Below are 8,237 nucleotides of genomic sequence, written 5' to 3' on the forward strand. Positions count from 1 at the left end.
ACTACTGGAAGTATAGAATGCTTCCAGTAAAAGGAGTACTGAAGGATGATAGGGAAATGGCTGAGAAGCTAAATGCATTTTTTGCCTCCGTCTTCACTGTGGAAGATGAGAAGTGCTTGCCCACTCCAGAACCGCTGAGTTCGGGAGGGGTGTTGAAAGACCTGAGTCAGATTGAGGTGACGAGAGAGGAGGTCCTAAAACTGATAGAACTCAAAAACTGATAAATCACCAGGCCCAGATGGCATACATCCGAGAGTTCTGAAAGAACTCAAATGTGAACTTGTGGCTCTCCTGACAAAAATATGTAATCTTTCCTTAAAATCTGCCTCCATTCCTGAGGACTGGAAGGTAGCGAATGTCACTCCCATCTTTAAAAAGGGTTCCAGAGGAGATCCGGGAAATTACAGGCCAGTCAGTCTGACGTCGATACCAGGTGAATCGGTGGAAACCATTATTAAGGAAAGAATTAGTAGGCACATAGATGAACAAAACCTATTGAGACAGACTCAGCATGGGTTCTGTAAGGGAAGTTCTTGTCTCACTAACCTGTTAATGTTCTTTGAGGGGGTGAACAAACATGTGGACAAGGGGGATCCAATAGATATTGTTTACCTTGACTTCCAGAAAGCTTTTGATAAAGTTCCTCATCAAAGGCTCCTAAGTAAGCTCAAAAATCGTGGGATAAAAGGACAAGACCTTTTATGGATCAAAAACTGGCTAATTAATAGAAAACAGAGAGTGAGTATAAACGGGCAATTTTCGCAGTGGAGGGTGGTAAGCAGTGGGGTACCACAAGGATCAGTACTTGGTCCACTGCTTTTTAACTTGTTCATTAATGATTTGGAGATGGGAGTAAGCAGTGAAGTGGCTAAATTTGCGGATGATACGAAGTTGTTCAGGGTGGTGAAAACCAGTGAGGATTGTGAGGCACTCCAAAGGGATCTGTCAAAGATGGGCAAGTGGGCGTCAACATGGCAAATGGGGTTCAATGTGGCCAAGTGCAAGGTGATGCACATTGGAGCCAAAAATCCTAAATATAAATACACATTGATGGGGTCTGAACTGGCAGAGACAGATCAAGAGAGAGATCTTGGAGTTGTAGTAGATAACTCACTGAAAATGTCGAGACAGTGTGTGACTGCAATAAAGAAGGCCAATGCTATGCTGGGGATTATTAGGAAGGGTATTGAAAACAGATCAGCCAATATAATAATGCCCCTATATAAATCAATGGTGCAACCTCATTTGGAATACTGTGTGCAATTCTGGTCACCACACCTTAAAAAGGATATTATAGCTTTGGAAAAAGTGCAGAAAAGGGCAACTCGAATGATAAAAGGTTTGGAACACTTTCCCTATGAGGAAAGGTTAAGGCGCTTAGGGCTCTTTAGCTTGGAGAAACCACGACTGAGGGGTGACATGATTGAGGTTTATAAGATTATGCATGGGAAAGAGCAGGTAGAGAAAGAGGTACTTTTCTCCCTTTCTCACAATACAAGAACCCATGGGCACTCCATGAAATTGCTGAGTGGTCGGGTTAGAACGGATAAAAGGAAGTACTTCTTCACCCAAAGAGTGATTAACACATGGAATTCACTGCCACAGGAAGTGGTGGTGGCTACAAGCATGGACGGTTTCAAAAGGGAATTAGATAAGCATATGGAGCAGAGGTCCATCAGTGGCTATTAGCCACAAGGTATAGATAGGGACTCTGGGGCAAGTGATGCTCTGTCATCTTGGTGCTTGGGGAGGTCAACAGTGGGAGGGCTTCTAATGTCCTGGCCCCACTGGTGGACCTCCTGATGGCACTGGTATTTCTGGCCACTGTGTGATACAGAGTGTTGGACTGGATGGGCCTTTGGCCTGATCCAACATTGGCATCTCTTATGTTCTTATGTTCTCAGGCAGCTGGCTGGAAAGAGAGGCGACAATTCTCACCAGAACCCGTGTGATTGGCCTGGCTCACATGTCTCATTGTTCATTTGAACAACAATAATGCAGAGTGAAATGATGGAAATGGAGTTCCTGCACCACTGATGTAATGAATTAAGTCTCCTCTAAGACAAGCAGCTCATCAGATGTTCCTGGGATGTATAACTAGAGATGTTCCTGAAAATCTCATCTGAATTTCTTCCTGGATTTCAGAGTTCCAAATTACATGTTCATGTTTCCAAATTGGAACTGATGCATTAGGAATTCTCTATTGTTCCATTTTTTGATTTCTTAATTTTGTACAAGGCATTGTGTACGTGTGATTTGTTTCAGCTTCAGTTCCTTCCATTCCTTCATCTCTGTCCTTCTCTACATTATCAAGGCACATGTGTGCTTTAAAAAACTCTTCAAAAAAGCATTATTGATGTGATTGGATGTTTAGCCATATCAAGATTATTTTTGTGTGTGGAATTTTGCAAATGGACAGGAGCAGAAAAATGCTACATTAAAAAGATTGTTCAAATAATTATGCATATAGTTAGATCAAGAGGGTTTTTTATTTTTTTAAAAAACAGTGGGCTGTTGTAAATAAGAAATATTTTGGAAGGTGACTCTAGCTGCAACAAGAGAAGCTGAGCTGATGATTTAGTTTTTGTGGAACCTTTGCATATGGGGATGTAGAGACTGATCAAATAACTCTAGCTCCTATTGCCGGAACACCCTCCATAGAAGTGCACAGGACATTTCAGTACGTTAGGCTGCAGGTAGGACTTGAAGGCATTTGCCCTTTATGGGTCAATCACCTGATGAAATTCTTTTTTTTTTTTGAGCCCCCGGAGGGGATTTTTTTATTGTTTTTTTAACACTACCAAAAACTACAACAGAAGAGGGGAAGGGGAAAACTACATATAAGGGAGAAAGTAAAGAACCCACTACTGACTAAAAACCCAAGAGAGGAGATCCTCTAACTAGCTTTTTTTTTAGCATCCAAACTTATCATCTTTGTACTTCTTATGAACTGTGTCAATCTTTTAGAACTTTTAACCCTCCCCATTTACATTTAATTGCCCAATAAGAGTGCCCCCCAGCATCCCCTGGAACCAAAGTTCTCAAAGGCACAGCCACTGCTTTCAGGATAGCATCCCTGATGTGCCTCTTCGAGAATCTTACTACAATTTCCCCAGGCAGATTATTTTTCTTTATATATCCTGAATATGACCTGTAGGCCACATCCATGTCGTTGAGTAACAATTCCGCCTTTATATCTGTTGCTGGGGCGAGTAGCTCACTCATCAGTTCTTTAAGATTCTCTCCTCTATTCTCTGGCACCCCTTGGAAGCGCAGGACCATGTTGGCCTTATCCATTTGCCCTTGCAGCATCTGACCTTCCAAAGAAACAGTTTTCTTTTCCAGTTTTTGCACTTTCTTCCTCACTTTCTGTGTTGTCTCAGCCATTTCCTTTACTTTCTCCGCATCCTGCTTCATTACTAGGATCAAGTCCGTTATTTGTGTTTGTTGAGCAGTGATGCTTGTTGTCACAACTGCAAGCTGCTTTTGCTGCACTGTTATATTCGCTGTTACCACCGACATCTGCTCTTTAAAGGCATTGAGCTGTTCCAGTAGAGGGCGCATGACCTCAGCCATCGCCTTGGTCGTCTCACTGGTTGTTTCCGGTCTCGGGGACTCTGGTTTCGTTTGTCAAAGTTTCTCTTTGTCTCTGTCCCTCTTCCCCCCCATCTTTTCCCTGTTTGTTTACTTTCACAAAAACTTTTTAAAGTCTCTGAATATGCGCTTAACTGTATAGCTCAATTGGGTGAGTACTTCTGGGCAATCACACGTTTATTCTTCCGCTCCCCCCTCCCTTTCGCTCAGTGATTTACGCATGGGAGGCGTCCCTCCCCTGCTCGCTTCTGCCGTTCTGCCGTGTTGGGTAGGGATCATCTTTTCTTTTAAAAATCTTATCTCAGTTGACTCACATTCATAGTTGGTCTTCCGACCCCGCTACATTCATCATTTCTGACGACCGATCTCCTACGCTTGACCCAGCTAGCTTCACTTGTACCATTCGGTCTCTCGGCTGGACGAACCATGGAGCAAGGGGGAGCCTCGATTCTCTGGCATTCAGCCATCGAAGAGGCTACCCCCTCAAAGCTCCTTGGCAGGGGACCCTTCGCCGGGCCCTCCACCAGAGCACGGAGACACCCCCGGGAGGTCCGGGAGCTGAGTCCGTGAGTGTGCCGCCATCAACCGGAAGTCCACCTGATGCAATTCATGGTGAGTATGAAAGGGGGGAAATGATGAAAAACATTGGGGCTTATTTGGCCATCTGGAGTGGTACTGGGATGATTTAGTGACTTATTTCAGGGTATGGAAGATATGGAAATATTGGATTAGAGTGCAGCCAACTAGGTGGGGTGAGATGAGATGTTTAGGGCTGAAATTATACATGTTTCCAAGTCATTAAGAATGAGGATGTTCTTTATTGGGCTGTTGTGCTTTAGTCCTTTATGACAAAGATTGAATTGGGATAGTCCAGGTAGTGCCTCACAATATAATGTGACTAGGTGATGTTGCTGGGCTAACGTGTCCTTTGCTAAAGCTAATTATTTGTAACTTTTGCAGGTGATGTTCTTCCACAAGTATTTTCATTTGTGGTCATTGAGTCATGTTTTGAATTCAGAGGAGTACAGTTGAAAATGGTAGATGGGAAAGAACTTGTCTCCAATTTGGCTATCAGATTCCCACTTCCCTTAGGGTTGCCAGGTCCCCCCTGGCCACCGGCAGGGAATGGGGGGGGGGCTTGCCAGTTCCAGGTTAGGAAACTCCTGGAGATTTAGGGGTGGAGCCTAGGGAGGACGGGGACCTCAATCGAGTGCAATACCATAGAGTCCACCATCCAAAGCATCCTTTTTCTCCAGGAGAACTGATCTCTGTAGTCTAGAGATGAGTTGTAATTCTGGGGCTTCCCCAGGTCCTGCCTAGAAACTGGCATCCCTAGCATCTGTACAGGAACAATAAGGTCCATCTGTCTGCCAAGGGTTGCAGCTTGACTTTGACTAATCTGCAGGTTGGCCTCCATGACTTTAGAGTTGGTAGATGAGAGAAAGCAGTCAAGCTTGGCTTACCCGTTTCTCATAACAGGAACTAGCTGTGCCATAAGGAGGTAAATTTGATGAGCTGTACAAACAAAGAAGAAGAAGAAGAAGGGGGAAGAGGAAGAGATTGGATTTATACCCCACTCCTTTCCCTTCCCCTCCCTACAACAGACACCCTGCGAGGTAGGTGGGGCTGAGAGAGCTCTTTCCAGAACTGTCCTTGAGAGAACTGCTCTGACAGAACTATGGCTTGCCCAAGGTCATCCAGCAGGTGCAAGTGGAGAAGTGGGGAATCAAACCTGGTTCTCCCAGATTAGAGTCCACGCACCTAACCACCACACCAAACTGTCTTAGTGCTACAAACTTAGTGAATCAGGTGTTACAGCCAGAAGGGTTTAGTGAGGGGCAGTATCAGTATCTTTCTTTTATTTCTTCCATTTTTTTTTAAAATACACACTTGTCAATAAATGACAAGGTCTTTTACAAAGGCTTATAATAAGCAAATTCTCCTCCAAAATATAATCTACCATAGCCAATGTTTGTTAAATAAATCAGACTCTTGAAAATTATTCCTTCTAGCTCTTTCATAATATGTTACATCTGTACATATGATGCTGCGTTATTGTGAATCAGACCATTAGTCCATCAAGGTAAGTATTGTCTACTCGGACTGGCAGCAGCTTTCCATAATCTCAGGAAGAGGTCATTCACATCATCTACCACCTTAATCCTTTAAAATGGAGATGCTGAGGATCGAACCCCAGACCTTCTGTGTGCAAGGCAGATTCTCTACTACTGCACCACAGCCACTCCCTCACATGTTAATTTTGACAATAAAGAAGAAGAAGAAGAAAGAAGAGATTGGATTTATACCCCGCCCTTCACTACCCAAAGGTGTCTCAGAGCGGCTTACAAACTCCTTTCCCTTCCCCTCCCCACAACAGACACCCTGTGAGGTGGTGGGGCTGAGAGAACTCTGACACAAACTGCTCTTTTTCAAGGACAGCTGTGCCAGAGCTTGTGACTGACCCAAGGTCACATCAGCAGGTGCAAGTGGAGGAGTGGGGAATCAAACCCGGTTCTCCCAGATTAGAGTCCGCACACTTAACCACTACGCCAAACTGGCGGAAGAATAAAGCAATGAACCAGATCTTATTAAACCATTCACTTATGGATGGTGTTTCTTCCAATCTGGAAGTGGAACTTTCACAAATGTAATTTTAAATGCAACACCACTTGAATGCTATTTTCCCAATTGAATTAAATGAAATTACTGTTACAAATAAATAAATACATACATAATATACTGTACATAAGGTTGGACATTGCAACTACAAAAAAAAATGGAAATCACTAACATAGGAATATTTTTAAAAAAAAAAAAATGGGGGAACATTTAAATGTGGAATTCTGCCCCCTGCAGTCTGAAGTGGTATGACCCAGCAAGAGTCAAGCCGTGTGATACTGTGAACATTTCCTTTCTGCCAGTCCTCATTTAATTGCCAAAAATACTCTCAGTGCATGACTAGAATAACTTCTACTTTTCAAAAGACCTTGTTTGATCATTTGTCAGTGTCCTTCTTATCTATATGTTCTTGAGCCATGAATCTGAGTAGTTGTCAGCGTCAAATATGTTTTCCCCCAATATTTTTTTCCATGAATTATATTTCATCACTGACATTTACTGATGTGTCAGCTTTCCGTTCAAATGTGCATTCAAAAGGCTTTTTGTGACACTAAGTATGTTGACAAAAGATTAGAACACCAGGGCTCACTGTTTAAAATAATAAGTCACTAATAGAAGCACTCACTTCTGAGATATTGGCAGAGAACCAAGTGCTTAATTATGCCAAAATGCTACATTTTCTTTTTGTCTCTTAGGGACACTTGAGACACAATGTTTCCTACATTGGGAAAAGCTTTGTGTGGGTAAGGGAAGTACAGTGTTTATTTTGCTTCAAGCACCCAAGTCAGAAAGCCAAGGTATGTATAACAATTCATAATGGATAGTTCCGAACAAAATGTACACACAGCAAGCAATTCACCAAGTACTGCCTCTTCACAGTCTCCATTAATCTCATTGGGCCTTATACACAACACCTGTGGAAGTGTCAAAGAAATGAATGGACGTTGTGCAGCCGCTGACTAATGTTTCACTACTAGCAGGGTTTCCCATCCTCGGAGCATTGGGTACAATAAGAAATGTTATTATACAATCAGCAGACCTCTGTCAGTAATAGTCATTAAAACAAATGACAGTATGTGTATGTGTTTGATTAATACTATTTTTTCCACATTCAAGATCATGTCCCAATGAGTACAGAATACTTGCTTCATATATATCATGTTTCATATTGTATACAGGGTTGGATCCAGACTAACATTCCCACAGGCACAAAGAAAGATTGGCACTCATGGAGTGTGAGTTTCCTGGTTCCCTTAGGGTTGCCAGACTCCAAGTTGGGCCTGGGGATCTCCCGCTTTTACAACTGATCTCCAGCTGACAGAGATCAGCTCCCCTGGAGAAAATGGCTGCTTTGATGGGTGGACTCTATGGCATTGTACTCTACTGAAGCCCCTCCCCTCTCCAAACCCCACCATCTCCTGGCTCCACCCCCAAAGTATCCAGGTATTTTCCAACTGAGACCTGGAAACCCTAAGTTCCCTCCACCATGGCTGCTTAAACCCCTCCTCCAGTTAAGAACATAAGAAGAGCCCTGCTGGATCAGACCAATGGTCCATCTAATCCAGCATCCTGTCTCACACAGTGGCCAACCAGTTCGTCTGGAGGGCCAACAACAGGGCATAGAGGCCAAGGCCTTCCCCTGATGTTGCCTCCTGGCTCTGGGATTCAGAGGCCCCCAGAAGGGACCCCCCGGAAACAAGATTTCAGGGAGCATTTGGAGTTGACACAGGAGGAGGGAGGTGGAAAAATTGCCCTCCATGGGTGGAAATCATTGTGCCTACAGGAATGTTAGTATGGTTCCAACCAAGCCATGAAGAAGGTGTCTGGATGAGGCTGCAATACACCCAGTTGTTCTGGTTCACTAGCCCCTATTCCCTGATGCCTGTTCTTGTAAAACTGTTCTTTATGTCTCTGTTTTGCCCTTTGGAGGAGATTTCGACAATGCCTTTTCAAAAATTTTACATATATGTACTAGTGTATTACAGGTTTCAGTGTCTGAAGAGGAGGGGGGAAATAGACAAGTA

This window comes from Gekko japonicus, unplaced genomic scaffold (genome assembly GCF_001447785.1).
Source record: "Gekko japonicus isolate JY-2015 unplaced genomic scaffold, Gekko_japonicus_V1.1 scaffold161, whole genome shotgun sequence".
NCBI lineage: Eukaryota > Metazoa > Chordata > Lepidosauria > Squamata > Gekkonidae > Gekko > Gekko japonicus.